This window comes from Tympanuchus pallidicinctus, unplaced genomic scaffold, assembly GCF_026119805.1.
Source record: "Tympanuchus pallidicinctus isolate F22 unplaced genomic scaffold, pur_lepc_1.0 scaffold17, whole genome shotgun sequence".
NCBI lineage: Eukaryota > Metazoa > Chordata > Aves > Galliformes > Phasianidae > Tympanuchus > Tympanuchus pallidicinctus.
In genome coordinates, this window is record NW_026294690.1 from 4,768,590 (window position 1) to 4,786,660 (window position 18,071).

Sequence of the window (18,071 nt, forward strand, 5' to 3'; positions counted from 1 at the left end):
TAGATATTTTCTTCCAGACTTCTGTGTACAGAGTTTTATTGTATATGCAGATAACATAGTGCAGGTGTCTGACTGGTGTTTGGGGCATACAAAGCCAGGGCTTGACAACATTTTGATTTTTTTTTTCATAGCCAAACAATCATTTCACATCCCAAAACGTTTGGGCACCAGAGGGATGTGTTTTTCCATGTCAAGAAAAACCTTTGTTCCTTATGCAACTATTTATGTTTTTTTGTGCTGCAAATTAATAATGGTACAAGATACCAGAGAATAAAACATAGAGTAAGAATTCTGGTACCATTCTCAGTTGCCTTAATAGCAAGAAAGTTTCTGTATTAACTCCTTGACACTTACTGCAACCCAATACACTCCATGGGAACAAAAGGAGAGTCTCCCAAATGTGAGCTGGAGATAAGAGTGGTCCCTGGTTGGAAATATCCAAAGGAGGGAACAAGTTAAGGAGACTCAGACATCTTTAAGCAGGGACTTCTGCATTCTTTCTGGAGTCAAAGTGAGCAAGTATTAAATTTGAGTATCAAATTGAATATACTTGTATTCAGTTGACCGACAGATTCAATAATCTCCCAAGTGAGAGAGATGAAATGAACAGATATTCAATTAAACTGTATGTAAACTGTAAACTATATGTTTAAAAACAAAATAAAACCAAAAGTGGTTTTATTTTTGTAGGAGTACTTCTTTAATGTAGTATGGTTTTGCAAAGGAATCATTTCAATGGCAAAGGAAACATAGTTCATTTTCTTGCAAATGCTGGTCCATTCTTCAGCTTTGCACACAACCAGAGCATGATTACTGATCTGGTTTATGTGTACAGCATCACTACCTTCATTTGGCTTGCCCACTGAGAGTGACTGTGCTTTGAGCATCTTTGTGCTGCAGGGAGAAGAGGTACAATCCGTATTCTCTTGTTCCCCCACCTACGAAGAGGGTCTGAAAGAAGCACAGAGGCCTCCAGCAGATGACACCACTCATGCTATAGGAATATAAGCACACACACAAAAAAGCATACAGACTTTAAAAGTTAAGCAGGTAGAGTCCATATCAACTATAACGTAATCCAGACTAATTTGCTGCTGAGGCAGTGCTAATTTAATCATAGTATGCGGAATAGATAGCCAACAATATTAATCTAATGAATACCCCAAATACTCATCTCTTTATTTTTACTTCAAATATTGAAAAAGTATGAGACATCTGCCAATGATGTGAAATAGAGAATACTTTAGCAGCTTAGATGGATCCTAAGCACAGTAACCTAACATTCTGGAAAAAAATCGGGTAACATTTCATTTTGTTATACCCATTCTTTTTCCTACAGCCTGATTAATGGTAAACTAGCAATGATTTCGGTTCAATTCAGTTGAAGTTGGAAATGCAGCTTGACATTAATATGAAAACCTTGTAAGTGCCTTCCTCGAAGCAGATGCCAAACAATGTGTGCTTGAGTCTGAAACACGAGCACATATCACTGCCAAGAAAAAGGACACTGGGCTAAGGGATTCTGATGGTTATTGTTTGGCTTGGGTCTGTGTTTGTGAAAAAAATGCACTTCCAGTCATTTGGGTGTGGGGATTTCATGGAACAATCTTGATTAGCTTGCTTTCCTAAGGAAAGGAAGCTTATGTAATGGTTCAGTTTATCTCTCACTCCAAATTTCGTACATATTTGACACATGAGCCAAGGTCTTAAAAATAATTACATTTCTACAAGTTTCTTGGAAGTCTGCAACTGCAGGGAGAAAAAGGAACCATACTAATTCACTACCTGAAGAAAAAAATAAAAAACTCAGAAACCAACTATTGTACATCATGCTGTTGGCCAGGCACTATTAAAGCTGAAATAGCCACAGTTTTTGAGATGTTTGCCCAGTGAGATGACACTGTAATAGGAAACAGTCAGATATCCTTATATATTCTTACAATTTATAACATAGTTGAGGCACCAAATAATTAAAATACTGGATGGAAGTATGTGCAACATTTTGGTCCTAGCCAGAGAATATTTATTTCATGTAGCTCTTGAATGGGTGATGGTGGGCAATGACTTTCGATCAATCTATTCAAGATAATTTTCCTTTACCCAGACTGCCAGAGAGTGAGAATCTGAACGCAGCTGCTGTTGGCATTATGTTGACTCAGGCTTTTCTCAGGAATAAAAGCAACGCAGTGATATAACTGTGCTGGAAACTGCCCCAAATCACGAGCCTTTTTTTTTCAGCTATAGGACAGCCATATCTGTGTCATTCCTTTTTTCATTTGTTCTCAGTCTGAATTCCTTAGATAACTTTGCTAGAGATTTGAGCTTTATTGTAGATATGGAAAGCTGCCTAAAACTTCTGCTCCTTGGTTGTTCTGGCTGCCTTCCTGCCTCACCAATACTCAGATGTAACATATTCTTGCTTCAGCAAACGTTATTTAAAACACGGCCAAAAAATTGACGCTGTGCAAAATGAACTCTGCTGCTACCGCAGTGACTTGAGAAACCTGCAAAAGTGAGTTGTGAACTGGATCTTGAGAGAACTAGCCCTAATTCCATCCCACCGGTTATGTGGGTCTAAAGTACAGCAACAGGTAAAGGCGGCAGCGTTAGCATAGAAGTCACTGAACACTGCTCAACACTGCAGATCTCAAATTACTCATGTTTATATGACCATCCAGTGACCAAAGAATTTTGGTAGCGTACTCCAGTCTGAGCAGACATTTGAATTGTTCTCAGTGCTGGTTTGGCTAGCACCTGCTGCAGACAGTAGTGCAAATGCATGGGGGGGGATGTTAGGCAACATGGTGAACAAAAGCTGAACTAACTTCTGTGCAATGTTTGTGGCTGCATACAACAGCAACAACAACAACAAAAGTGTAGAATAATAGATGGAGTTACATGAAGCATGCAAAGATAATAAGCTAGATTTTAAAGCTATATTTAAACACGACACTTAATATACACTACATATCTTAGTGGTATAGATATCCATGCCTGCTTGATGTTTCCAAGCATAAAATTCTGACTTCTGTTCTTTGTTAGTTTGCCAACAGATTGCTTGTGCTGTAAATTTTTATGCTGAGTCTCTGCTCTAAGATGATTTTGTGGGTGTGGGTGTCCACATAAAATAGCAATAGTCCCAATCTTTTCACATATTTCAAATGTAATGAGTTGATTGCTTTAGTTAAGGATGTGTCTGTTGATATCTTGAAGAATGATAAAAGTTCCCCTTGCTGAATATTCACCAAATTTACTTAGAGGTGAGTCATTTCTTCATTTGCAGTCCCTAGCAAACCAATAATAAACAGCATCAGCTTCTGCATGATCTGCAGGGGGCCGATGTTGTGCCTGTTGTCCTTTCTCATGGTGAGGGTTTAAATATCCAATCCCTGAAACTTAAAACATCTCCATGAAGCCACTCAAGGAACTTTTGCATGTTGCCTAGAGCATACCCCATGGTCACTGTTTGCACTCTCAGAGAACTAATAATGGCCAAACACAGGGCCCAAACAGTGCCTGAGTCTTTTAACATATTCACTCTTGGAAGGTACATCAAAGAGAAGAAAAAAAACCCCACTCTTATTTCTATCACTTGATTTCCTCACTGCTCTTGAGCAGATCAGGATCTGTACTATGCATCTTTTAGGTTTCCATGATTCTTTTTTGTGTACCTTGACTTTTCTGCAGAGCTTCTATCTTTCTGCCTCTCCTGAATGTCAGCTTATTTTGACAGCATTCTGACCTACCATGAAATTGAGTCTACCTGGTACAAAAGTCTGCTTGTCTCTTCCTCTATGGCACTCGTAGCTTCCTATGAGCTTCAGAGACTGTTTAGGTTCCCTCACCAATGGTGGAAGCTGTTTCCTTGAACTATTTGCCTAGTCTCTGCCTCAGCCCTCTGTTCTGGAAGAGTGGAATTGGTATTTTATGTCCCTTACCTTTTGTCTTGACCTGTTTCAGTTACTAGAAGAGGTAGAGTAGACTTTCCTAGTAGGTATATAATAGCTTATTTTTATGGAACTGTGAAAGGAAGGATTTCCCAAGTATCTTAACCTACAGAACAAGATTTAGGGAGTTAAGAGAAGTTAGGATTCTGTGGCAGCTGAAGAGATTAGGAGTTAGGAAGAAGCTTCAGACTTTCCTGTGTGCCTGCTGTATTGTATACATGTAACCTTTCTGCAAGGAGGATATCATTGCTTCTTCTTGCAATTTCTGACCTGCTATCAGAAATTGTCCCATGGTGGACAGCTACCAAAATGCTTGCCTTTTTTTTTTCTGTCAGAGGATATAAATGGCTGTTACGTCCATAAAATTAATTACAAATAAAGGACTGAAATGTATCAAACCTTAGACTATCCAGGAAAACAAACAACTAAATCTTCCAGAGGTGAGGGTGACTGTTTTCTGTTCCAACAAGAAATTTAACCTATGCACTCATTTTGATTATATAGAAGCTTCAAAGGATTTGTTCTAGAGTTGAGGCAATAGTTTGATGAGTTATTACAAGATCCCAGCAGTACACAGAGCAAGAAAATGAAGTTTCTTATGTGTGTGTGTAGTATGTGGCTCAGTGGGGCTCCCATCCTGGCTTGGCCTTCTGACTGTTTCATAATGTCCCTGAGTCCTCACAGAAACTCTGCCTCGACTCGCACTAAGTCAGGTGTACTAAGTTGGGGACTTGCATACCATAATACAGCAGGATCTTTCATTCCTTTGTACTCTCACTGCAAGGTGCACTTAATCAGTTATTAAGCTGCAAACTTGAAGCACTGCAAAACTATGAAGAAGTCTGTCATGTTCATATTCATAAATGATAGATGTTTTGGATATTTATTTTTTAGTTGGTTTTTGTTTAGAATACACACAGCCTGAGACATTGTGAAAAAGCTTCAAATGCCTGCCAGATGGTACCATTACCTTTTCCTCTGCTGCAAATTAAAATACACAGTTCCAAATTTGTTCTACAAAGCTAACGAGGGAATGAAGAAATAAAAATTATCAGTACAGTTTTAAAATACTTGAACTGTGTCTGCTAAATTGTTATATACTTTAAAAAAAAAAAATAGTTTTATCTATACTACTACAAAGCAATTAACTCATAAAAAGCTCGTGTTAGATATTTTCAAGTCACACAGTTTGGACAACAGAGGTCCTGTCTAAAAATACTAGAAGTCACCCCAACAAAAATGCAGTTTTAAACACCCATTTAATAACGCTAGCAGAAGATCTCCTCTAGGTTTCTTTAGAAAGCACATCGTGAGCTTAACATAGATCAAGAACCAAGGCACATCCTAAAATTGCATAACATACAGGGCCAAGAAAGCAAGGTATACAATCCCATTGCTTCACTGACTGCAATAGAATTAATTGCAGCAGTGCATTGAGAAACTGAGTGCTAAAATGTGACAGGGTAGCATCTCAACAGCAGGGAACAGGGCTGGCTGAGGTACACAGGGCTGAACTTTCTTTTGTTCCATATGAAGGAGCAGAACTTCAGAGCTTTCATGAATGCTGATGAGTCCCATGACTTTACTGCGGCATACTTGGAGACTGCAATCCATAATGCATATAATCTCAATCATCATTTGGAAACTTCTGACCTGTTTGCAAACTTCCAAGGAGCTACCACTGCAGATACATTATCACTGCAATTACGGGTAGCCATGGAGCTCTAGTATTGTGTATATATAATACATTGTTATGCAAACACACATCTTTTAAACCTCAGTTTCACAGTCATCATGGTTTTAATTTCAAAGCATTAAAAAGGAGGCAAAAATAAAGTCTTTTGCAAATAGATCTTGATTATATCTGGGAAGAATTTTTGCAAACAATTCAGAAGCAGGCGGTCTGAAAATCCAAAAATGGAACTGTGCTAAGCAGGAAGGGACGGCTATGGCAAATGTTGCCATTAAAAATGAAGCTGTATAGTTAATAAAAATTTTTGTGCTGGTTTAGTGTTTAAACAGGAAAAGATAAATTCAAAGATAATTAAATTTTCCTTCTGAATATGAGGAAACTTTTTTTTTTTACATGAGACTCATATAGTGCCAGTTAGAAATAGCACTCATCTCTCCCTATCTGAACTCAGTCTAATTATTTCAACCTTGTGAAGCAATATTTAATCCTGCAAGTATTTAATCCTGACCATTTAGCCTGCACAACTCACAGATTAATTCCTCTTCTGTTTATCACTGTACAATCAAAAGCTCTGCAAAAACAGTGACAATAATATTCCCTATCCATTCCCCCGGGACTCACCAGAGCCTGAACACACACCCGGCAGCCCACTGGCACCATCAGCAGTGGTTTTGATCCGAAGGAGAAATCCAAAGACTGAGAAAGGATCCCATCTGTGAGGATGTGCGTAAACAGAATCAAAGTGTACCTGGGGTTAACAGTTCTTGGGGAGAGCAAAGGGAATAAGCTGAGATGCGCCTTTCCAAAAGGCTGTAATGAATTCTTTGTGTTGGCAGAAATACCTGGACCCACACGCTGAACTCTTGAGTGTCACATGGGTGAGGAAGCTAAAAAAAGGCAAACCTATAGGCTTCGTTTAAACTGCCCCCAACATGCTAGTGTTTTCCCCCAAGAAAACTAATGTGTTTCTTCCAAACTTTTCTACAGTTTTCTTGGGATTTTAATATTTCGCTCTCCTTAGTTTCATACTTTTTAACTCTTTTATTTTTAGATTCCATATTTCACAGTGGTCTGTAGAGTCTGCTTGACGCCAGCGAATGTAACTGGATCCCAAGCCCCTGCAAGCCAGGAATTGCAGCCATGATCAGCATGCTGCCGAGAACGCAAACCTTGGCACTGGCCAAAACCAAATACTCTGAATCCTCTATTTATCTTATGGCAGGGCTTGGGAAAGGAGGAAAGAGGAGTTCATCAAAAGGTGAAAAAAAAATGGCTGGGAAAGGCTAGGAATAAGTAAATAGAAATCCACGATGCAAATAAGTCAGTTCTACAACAGATTTATGAAACTTCCAAAAGCTAGAACAGGGGTTTGCAAAAAATATTTCGTTCTCCAGTAACCTGGTAACAGCACAGGCACGCACAAAGCAGATCGCCTTTATAAAAAGCTTGTGTCAGCAAGGTTGACTTTAGTGGAATAAATAAGAATAAGCTACTTGGCAGCAGATCACTGCTGACAGTAATCTCACAGGTCAGATTTTCCAAGTTCATTTCATAGCTCATTCAATACACACATAACTCCAACTACCATTTCTGTCTAGGAATAATACGGGGCACCATCTTCCACACAGCCTTTGATGAGGTGTTGGGTTTTTACCTTAATTTTACGTGGTGTGCTGCTGAAATAAATCTGGTCTCTGACACTAAGGAGCTGTATTACTTTGCCTGAACTCCTTTTTTTCTGTCACTTACAGCCCTTTCTTCCTGTAGAAGAGAACAAAATGAAGGATTGATGGTTTATTTGACTAAGAAGTTGTTCATCCTAACTATTCTAGGTTTTCTAACTTGGGTAACTTGTGCAGTGCTCACAACAGTGTGAGCATTTCACAGAAGAAAAAACAAGTGTATCAAGGCAGTTATTTGCCAAAGGTGACATGATGAGTCAGCAGCACAGCCAAGATTAGAGTACAGCGTTCATACTGCCCATCCCACATGGGGCTCACTAAACCACTGCTCCTCCTGCAGCCTCCAGGGAATAAAGTTCATTTAGTTAGGTGGTAAATGCTCAACTCCTGCCCTTGCACTTCACCTGTTATTTATCTGAGTTTTGGCAGGCATAATTGTTTGTAGCCAAGAAAGACTACAGCTCAAGAGAAACAAAAAAAAAGCATTGATCTTATCTGTGCAAGAAGGGACACTGCAACAGCAAAGTTTGAGAGAACAAGAACAGCAGTCTGCACTGGGAATATAGGTTGTATGTAGCACTGAAATTGCTTGATGTGATTTTTGACAAGTCAGCTTCTTTGCCTCTTCATCAGTAAGAAACACAGAGCGAAAGACCTGTAAAGCAAAGATCTTGAGCACAGCAATTGATTTTATATGTCACTTTTTGTCAGTGTGTAAAGAAAGTTCTGTATATTTTTAAAATCCATTTAGCAAATTATGTAGCACTAATGTATTTTCTCCTCCTGGCATAGATGTATTTGGTATTCACATTTGCTCAGCTAACAAGAAGCCAGTCCTCAGCAGTGCTGCCAGCAGAAAGTGATGCTGCATTACACAGGTGCAGGAAGTGTTCTGCCTTCAGTGGGCTGTTGTAGCGTGGCATTGAATATCTCAGTTTAGGAGTCGCTGTTGTCACTGTGGTGCTTCAGTTTCTTATCATATTAAGTATAATAAAAGTGGGAATCTTGCTGGTTTCCCATATTGCTGCAGCTTTTCTTTAGAGTTGTTCTTACGAAGAATTTTCTGTAAATGATCCCAAACTATAACTTTATCTTCCTGCTCCCGGCTAGCAGCAGCCTGATACACTTCCTTGAAAAAGCTTCAGATGCTTAATGATGAGTCGAAGTTTTTAGTAATTTACACATTGGCAATTTGTCCACTGAGTTGCTTTTTATTTTTTAAAGGAATTGCCAAAACTTTGTTGATTGTTTTAGTAAAGGAGTTTCTGATCTAGAGTACCTATCTATTTATCTATCTATTTTTTTTTTGTTGTTGTTATTTATTGTCTTCCAGCATTCAGGACGTTCAATAGATTATGTAAAACAGTGTAAACTGGCACAGTAGTTGTTGGAGATTAATAATATCCCTAAAAGCCCTCTGCTTGCTTCACAGGGCTCAGAAAAGGCTCACGGAGCAGAAAGTCTAGTGAGTGCTATGAGGGCTGGTCTCTGGGAAACTGCAAGTAGCTAAGAACTGTTGCCACAAAGCAACCTCTTGAGGTCAGCAGAACCCAAGATGGAGTGAGCACTAGAAAGCAGGTGACCACCAGGAAAGAAAATGTGTGACAGTGGTCTCTGTCAGTGAGGTACTTTCCTACTTGGGAAGAATTTTCCATGAGAAAGCATGGATGGCTGCAGTACAAGTTCTTATAATATTGAGAGCCAAACTGTAATTTGGTGGTATATATCACATCCTATTTAATAAGTTATCAGGCTAAAAATGGCTTTAAGTGTGGAATCTGTTTCTACATGGATTTGAATGCATATGGCAGTACTTTTTCTGTGATTGATGATGCAGAAATGCTTGTGCTGGCAGGAAATGCAGCCAGATATTCTAGGAAGCCTCCATGTTAGGCTAAGACAGCTATAAAAAGAAAATAGGGTGCTGCTTAGATGGTTTAATAGTAAGAACTGAGTTACCATTACTGGTCATGTTTCATCAACTTTTTGCATTTCTATCACCAAGAAATATATAAATGATTCCATGAGAGCAGGACACACAGGCAGCCTTAAAGCCCTTAGAATGTAAATATTTGTAAAGCAGATGGTGAGCCCTGAGTATTAGGGTAAACATAAATTTTTCTGTTTTATTCTTATGTGCAAGTGTATTTTATTCAGACCTTAATCTTTGTGCTGTGTAACTGCCACTAAATAAACAGTTTCTTTTCAACTAATCTCTAGAGAAAGATTGCTTCCTACCTATTCCTGTCGTGCTTCTTGCAGGCATGTTGCTCCTTCCTTCACAGACTGACTCTTCCTTTTATTTGGGGATAGTAAATGAAAGACTAATCTAGACATCTGTGGAGAAAGTAGATTTTAAAACTAATGATACACAGATATGATGTGGGAGGTATAGATAGTTTAAATTCAAATCCTGAGGTTTTTATTCGGTTCTGTAACTGTAAGGAGATGAGCTGTAATTATGTTTTTGACAGAAGAGAGCAGTATCCTCGCAGTCTGACTGGCAGTGTGTAACTTTAGGGTCTTTCTGGGAAGAGGTGGATACCGTTCTTTATTTTGAGTTGCTTTCTGGAAGATCCTGTCTCTGTCTGTTGAGCACAGAGTGTGCCAGGATTAGCAGAGCCAAACCTTGTTCACATCAATTCCTTCAATGTGGGGGTTTTTCTTTAGACTGAGGAGCATTCGATCTCCTCTCTCTTATTTCAGCTGCAATGAAAAAAATCCTGTCAAATGTTAATCAGATTCAGATCCTTTAGCTCCACTGGTGTTTTGCTCAGTTAATTATTCTCACTGCTGCTTTTCCCTGTCATTTTTGCCATCAGCTGAAAAGCTGAAACTCTACTTTTCTAAGTATTTCCATCAGCTAGGAATTTCATACGTGCCATGATCTGAATTTATCAATGGACTGAACAGTCATTTGTAACATATATTTTGTACTTCTTTGAACCATTTGTCCACGTGCAGAGAGATTACTGAATTAGCTGTAGCAGGTTTGGTGATGAAACATTAAGTATGCAAAGAATATTTCCCAGGAGCTCAGTTTCCCAACAGTGCCATTCTGTTACTGACTTGGGCTTGCTTCATGACTGTTGTTACAGTATTTTTACTGGATTTCTTTCTTGCTTTTTTGAAGTATGCTTTGTGGTTACTTACTCAGATCAGAAACCAAAGCCCAAAGGGGACCAAGTGCTTTCCCAATTGTAGATACACAGACTTGGGCAGGACAGGCACACAGATGCCTGGATGTCTGTAGCAAATACAAATCTTGGCTGCTATAAATATATCAGCAGCAAAATGAGCAAATATGTTATTCTGAATAAATGATTTTTTAGATGCTACATTTTATTACAATGTTCAAATGGTTTTATTTATTTCAGAATCAATGCAGTAGACTACTCTACTTTTTATATCACTTTTATATCTTGATAGACTTGTGCCCTCACTTTCGTGGGTTAATACTGAACAAAATTAAAGCCAAAATAACATTAGAAAAATCCTGGATTTTGTATAGAACTTCTGTGTGGCCACTTTGATAACCTTTGATGATGTACCAGTTAGCATTTTGTTTATGTGGGCTCTCAATACCCTCGATATCTCTGTGTAATATATAGAAGGAGACAGAGAAAACCAGCAACTAAATGGGAAAAGGGGAATGAACTCCCATGTGACTATTACATCATTGAGAAGTATCACCAGTCTCTCCTCATGGTATTACTAAGTAACAACTTGAATTTTTGTACATTTGGGACTGGGCTGAGTCTAAAAATGATAACGTAAGATATTGCAGAAGTTCAATAGTTTTGGAGGGAAAGAACCATTTTGTTTTGTTTATCTCAGAAAAATGATGGTCAGAATAGTTCTTGAGGGTGAGCTCGGCTGCAGTACACAGCAGGAAGCACTGAGGTGCTGGGCTTCATAAACTGCCCTATGAGTAATTTGGCATCTCGGCAGAGGCAAAAACAGGGAAAGTCCCCCAAGTCAACAGACACAGCCGTGTTACTGTAAGGACTTGTGGAACAGAGCTCTGGGTTTTTATTCTCAGACCTGTCACCCACATGTGACTATGGACAAATTCTCTGCAATGCCATTAATAACATAACTGAGTAACACAGTATCGGGTGTTATACTATCAACATGATCAACACGCCATCCAAACTGCATGGAGCAGACGTCAATATTCATAGATAATAAGGATTTTGAAAAATGTGTACTTGCTGTGTATGTACTGTTCAACAATTACCACTATAGCTGCTTTCCAGTAAGCAGAAATTTCATTAAAGATATTGTTGCATACAGAATAACATACATACTTTTATCAGGCCAAGATTTCAACTGAAATCGTTGGAACAAGATCTTCAGACTTTCATTGCCGTTCATTTTTGCTTATCCCGTGCAATATACATACATAGGAATAGCAAGCACAAAGCATGCTTATCTTCAAGAGCCAGGATGAGAAGAAAGACACTCCTTGGTGTTGATAACAACTGCTTTGTGGTTGAAACTGGATCCTTGATGTTCAGTGCCTTGTTTTATGTGGTGAGGTGGGAGGAGTCCTTAGGCTCCGTATTTCTCTGTTATCAGCTGGGAAGCAAGTGCTTGAGTTTCTTTCCTGGGGGAGACCAACTCCTGACAAGGTTCTCTCGCATTTTAACAAAGGGCCAAGACAGCTTTTTAAGTAAGTATGCTTTATGAAGTTTGGAATCAGTGTCCTAATCTTAGGAAAAAATAAAAGCAACAATGAAAGTCAAATCAATGAAAGCAGCTTTTATTGGTTATATATAGACAGATATTTATATCCGTATAATTTTTTGCAAACCAAACACGTATTGGAGAGTGAAACTCAATAGATGCAACTTCTATTCATCGATCTGGTTTCCCTTCCAGGACAGAAAGTGGAAACTGTAGAACAAAATAAAATAGAAGTTAAATTTCAAATCTAATTGTTTAACTACATAGTCACAAAGAGAACTTCATTTTTCATAACCATACATTCTAACTGTAACTGGTCAATCCTTGCTGTTCACCATATAAAAAGTAGAAGATCCTAGAAAATAATGGAAGAAGTAATAATTACAGGGAGCTTTTTCTAAGTTCCAAGAAGAACAGAGCAGAAAAACCAGTCACGTTAAAAATCTCTAATTATTTAAATGTATAGACTGTTTCAGGCCAGTCACAGTTTGACATTTCTAACAATAACCACAGCATGTCTGTTGGTCCAACTGTGACACTTTGAATCTCCGCATGGCTTTGATTGTCACCTCAAATCAGGTAGCTGAATTGTACCTAGAAAACAGCTGCACATGTGTTCAGCTATGGTTGATGCTTTTTAGTAAAAGTGCTGTTGAAATAATAGTTTTCATCAAGGGTAGGGTTAAATGAGTTTCACTTAGAAGTTTTCAATTGCTATCTATGAAGCATGAATCAGGAGGAATCCTGCTTGGCTCTAGGCTCCCCAGGGAACAGGCAGACTTGGCAGTTCAAGGAAAAACTTGTTCATAAAATGAACAAAAGACAGATTGAGACAGCCACAACGTCACTTTGAGAGTCACTTTTAAGATTAGAAATGCACTTTAGCTGGGCCTGTCACCTGCTCTCAAGCCTGTTTACTGTACACATTACTAAGTGCAGTTATTACTGCTTGCTCTCTTTCTCAGATCTGGGCGTACCTTTTCAAAAGACATTATGGAAAATGCCTAATGTAAACCTAGCTTGCTCCTCTGGAAGCTGGTCAGCTTTGTAGCTATTGTTCAGCAGAGCACTGGTTATCTGACACTGCATACCGGGAAGGTTAAGTGAATGTCAGCTCCTTTAAAGGCACAGGTACCTGAAGCACTGAAGTTTGTGTCCGTCCTTTATATGTGGTTACATGCAGCCTTTTTCAAAGTCATTATCTGTCATTCATAGCCTAAATGATTTTGGCTATATCAGACTGGGTCTAAATTCCAAATGACACCTACCCCTAAGGCTTTTTATATAAAGGTAACTGGTCTCTTGCATATGTTGTAAAACATGCTGATCCGCTTTGCATACTTTTCTGCTCTTCAGCCAGTCTGTCTAACAAGGCCAAAGGCACGCTGCTGACTCAGGCACAGCATCTCTTACAGTCTGTAGTTCTGTGTCTCCAGCCAAGTATCCAGAGAGACACTGCAGTTCATTAGTGAAAGAGGCACTGCAAGTACTGGGGGAAACTACCAAACCAGAAGTGAAATGTTAACATTAATTCAGTATTAAATTGGAAAATTTAATTTAAAAGTAGTCTTGCATCTCTGAATCTTCCATGTTTCATATCCTGTATACTTTATGTAGTCTGCCAAGAGCAAATAGCTGTGACAGTTGAGTTCTACCTCACAAAGGGAAATATGTAACCAAAGCCAAGTTAGCATGTGAACAACGTGACCTTTAGAAATCACCAACTTTTGTAAGCTCAGACTCTTGATTTTAGGGAACATTTATATTTCTCTTATACTCTCTTTTTCACAGAAATGTAGAGTTACTCAGGTGGGAAAGCTTTTGCACCACCTTGAGGAAGGAGCTATTTGATGAATATATACGGATTCTCTTCTGTGCAGTCGAGCATAGGGCAGGAGGGCTGTGGGACACGTCACGCCCAGTTCTTGCACCAGCCCCAGTACAGCTCTGAGAATCTCTGATGAGGATTCCTCCCAAAGCAATGTTAACCCATCGGGCTGAACTGAGAGTCACTGAGAACTGATTCTCCAAGTCCAAAGAGGGGATGACTTAAGTTGATTAGAAATTTGACTAGCCAGAGGGCAACATTTTGTATCACAACATTGAAGTCTCTTTCCTACCTACTCTCATTTTTGAAAAATTCACATCTGAAAACTCATTTCATTTGGTCTTAGAAACATGAAAGTTGGTCTCTGGTCTGGAACCAAGCATAGTGAGCTTTGACCCAAGAGGAATGTACTTATTAAAACTAGAAACAATAGAAGCAAAGGTCTTAAACGGACAGCCAACAGTACGTTTTTAAAGACTACTTTATGAGTTTGCTAAGGTTGTGTATAAAGATTCAACTTACAGATATAGTATAAAGTATTATATTTATTGGAGTTCTTCCTTCTGTGCAGTTCTTTCCAAACCAACAGTTAGGTATTCTGATAGTTTTCATTTATTTACAGTTTCTGAGCTCCTTTGCTCCCCTTGCTAATGACAATTCTCTATCAGGCTAAGAAGTATCCTTGGACAGTATCTCCAGAAAGGGGTATACATAGTGGAGTATCCTGAGAAGCTGAAAGCAGTCTGGCAATACGTGTTTCTATGCTGCCATCACAGCCATCTTCCTGATGCCTCCCAGTCTGCCTGAGCTGTGGTTTGGCTGGGGTTCCAGCTTAGTGCTGCTGCCAGGGCTGCCTCTAGCAAGATGGGGGCTGATGGTGGCCTTCCTTTTCAGGGGACTCTGAGACCCCCAGCCAAGCAGTCCCTGCACTGCGTGGAGAAGCCCACTGCTGCCGCATGCCCTGGCTCCTCCTGCAGCTCCTCTGATAACATAGGGGTTGTGCTGGGGTGCTCAGAACCCCCACAAAAGATGCCAGGGAGCTCATCAGTCCTGGGGCCTGCAGGGCTGGTGGAGCTGACTGCTGGGCCACAGTCAGGAGGCTCCTGATGGGAGGCCTGCTGTCCTCCTGCCCTCTTGCAGCACAGGTGTCCTGGCGGTCCTGCTGCTGGTGGATCTGTGGGCCATATAGGGCTACAGCAATGATAATGAGCTTCCTCACAAAGTGTGCTGTGAAGCCTCTCAGACTGGGCTGCAGCTTTTGCAGCAAGGTTGCTTCGTCATACCCATACTTGCAGATGAATCCAAGAATGATGTTCTATTTCGCATGTACGTCCCACCACCCATCAGTGCAGATCCAACTCATCTCTTGCTTCAGCCATCGGAGCAGGAGCCCGTTGTCCTGGATGTTTTTGAAAACAGGCAGCCCAGACCTCAAGCTTGGAATGAGCACTGGCTCTGCAGGCCCCTGCATATCCTGAAGGCCATTACCTGAGTGTGCTGTGGGGTGCAGGACAGGACACTCAAGATAGTCATCATCTGACCTCACTGAATATTGAATTGTTCTTATCTTATGCCCACATATGGCACATCTTGGCTTTTTTGCCCACCACAGTGCACTGCCATAACAAAGCTGGTGAAAACAGGGCGTCATATAGGCCACATTATCCTGGCTGTGTCACAGATGAGGCAGTTTGATGGCACTTCCATGGCCATGGAAGAAATAGATAGAAGCTGGAAATGTCATTTATTAAAATACAAATTTTCTTATTCTCTTGTCCAACAAAAGTTATATGGTGCTTTGTTGATATGTCAGTACCACTCACACACTCAAATCCCTTCCAACATTATTTTTATAAATGTTTTTGTGACTCTCCTAAGCAGGCTCTTAAAAGTTTTCCTCCCTTGGAAAGTCAGAACATGGCTTTAATTTCTGCTAAAAGCTGTCTGAGAAACTGCGTCATATACTGATTGTTGTCATATTTCCTTTCCTATTTACATCAGTAGTAGTTTGAAAATATTATTTAAAGTGTCTGCAGCTTTTATGGGGAAAGTTGCATTGCACATCCAGACTATTAGGAGCTCAGCTGTGTGTGATCCCTTAAAGCAACATGCTAGCGTAGTGGTACAATCTGATGAACATAGCCTCCTGTACATCAGATCTGAGATGGAGCAGAGGCTGATGATTAAGTGAATGGGGACTATGTACTGTATTGAGCATACGCTATACAGTTTTGAAAATTGTATTCCTTGTTTGACTTCAAACATACTCTGTGCCTGGACTTAAGTGGTACAAATTCAGACTTGAGTACCACAAGAGGAGCAGTGAGAGTAAATCCTCCTTCTCACCTCAAAGCAGATGACAACTTCCCATTTTTTCTTATGTTGAAACTCAGAATACTAAGAGCTTTGTTAGGTGCTTGCTTTTGGCCATTAAGCCTATGTGGGTTGTGGGAGCTCCTGAATAAAACACTGCCATTCATGCATCAACCCTGTGTTTCTGTCTCACTTTCAGATTACAGATTGACCTGGAAAATGTTAAAAATAATTTCCCTGCTGTCTTGCCAACAAGTCTTTCTTTCTGTAGAATAGCTGCAGGTAGCTAGAAACAATTTCCTACTGTGATATAGGAGCAGAGAGTATTCTGAAAACATTTCCTTCTGCAGCTAGCAGACAAGCAGTAATGAGCATTTCTTCTAATGGCTAAACATTAAGTCACTAATGGCTGTTGCTGTGTTGGATGGAGTCTATTGATTAAAGGTTTGAATATCTGAAGACTCTCTTTCAGGTGACTGCATTCAAATCACAAAGTTTTGTTGATGCTTATGTCTTTCTCAGAAAGATGTGGATTCTGTGTTCACTGCTGGTTTGGGAGTGCTGGAATTAGCACGTCATGGCTGTAGACTAAAAAGTTCCAAATACAAGGATATAAAGAACATGTAGAAGCTTCTGCAGCCAAGTGCTTGCAATCCATAAACCACAAACTGTATCCACGCTTGTGCAGATGGCAGGCACTGTAATTCATTAGTGAGTACAGCTGCACATGTAGAGGACTCTGTATTTTAAGATGTGTTTGGAGTCTGTATGACTGTATCATGTATAAGCTGTTGCTGTGGTACAATGGCTAAGCTGTTCTAAAGGACATAGCTGGTATTCAAAGACATCATCACAATTCTTGTGCTGTAGAGTCCATGACTCAATTATATGCATCTTTGTAAGAAACTGTGAAACAAGGCCTAGGAAACAAGCAAGAAGATTTATAACTTTATACCTACATTTCAATGTCAAAAAAATAAAAAAAGAACAATGATAAAAAAATGAGCTGCATTTCATATTTTTCTTCTCAGCTCTAGGGAGTCAAGTCTGAAAGGCCCATCAGTGCAGCTGGCTGTCAAGCAACTAGACAAAGTGAATACCTGGTCAAAACAAAACTACTACCAGTAAGCAGTTAATGTCTATTTCTAAATTAGACTTTAACTTCTTGGAAGTCATCTATGAATTCTCCCCTAAACAGAGGATTACAATGTGCATGTACATGATGTAATTATTCTGGCACAACTGTGAACTAATTTTGCTGTGATTATTTCATTCGCAATAACCAAGTAACTGAATTAATCTATATTGTTGTCCAAATTAGGACATAGAACTAGGAACCTCAGGTTCAGTCCTCTTCTTATCACAGAAAAATTGCTTATTATCAATTGAGTGGTGACCTGCTACCTCGCATTCTTTACTTTTTGAATTCTACCTGGCCCAGCAGAGAAGCCTGAAGGAGCTGGTACATAGGACTGGTTGTATAAACAATGCTAACATCATTTTCTCTGTGTCAGATGATAAAAGATTTGTTTGTGCCTGGAAACAAACCATTTGAAAATATAAAATTTAGTAATTTTCAGGCTTTCCTCTTTAGTATTCAGATGGCAATACATTAATTTGGCTGGTGATGTGTAGAACAGAAGACAGTGAATATGCAGAGTACAACCAGAGCTGTGGTGACACTACTGTGAATTACACAAGTAGTGCTGAGTAGTTGAAAACAAAAGCTTAATGCATTTTGTAATGGGTATATTGTAAAGTATATGCTTGAATGTGATAATTCTAATACCTGAATTTCTAAGTTTTGTCAGCTTACATTTTCTGTGACTTGATGTGTTTCAATGAGTCATAGCATGTTTAGAGTTATAGTAAATGCCAGCAATTGTGACCACTTGCTATTTATAGAATGGAGAAGTGCT

The 18,071-nt window shown here is 39.5% G+C and overlaps 1 protein-coding gene across 4 annotated transcripts in view; it reads left to right on the forward strand.

Moving 5' to 3' along the window:
* Nucleotides 1-18,071, forward strand: part of LOC128078370 (uncharacterized) — a 56,440-nt gene that overhangs the window by 22,799 nt on the left and 15,570 nt on the right. Inside the window, exon 4 of one of the 4 annotated variants that reach the window (XR_008205610.1) lies at nt 17,190-17,276. The exons of the other annotated variants lie outside the window; for them this stretch is intronic. The gene's annotated coding sequence lies outside the window, so the exon portion shown is untranslated. The remainder of the gene's footprint in view (nt 1-17,189; nt 17,277-18,071) is intronic. 4 annotated transcript variants of the gene reach the window in all.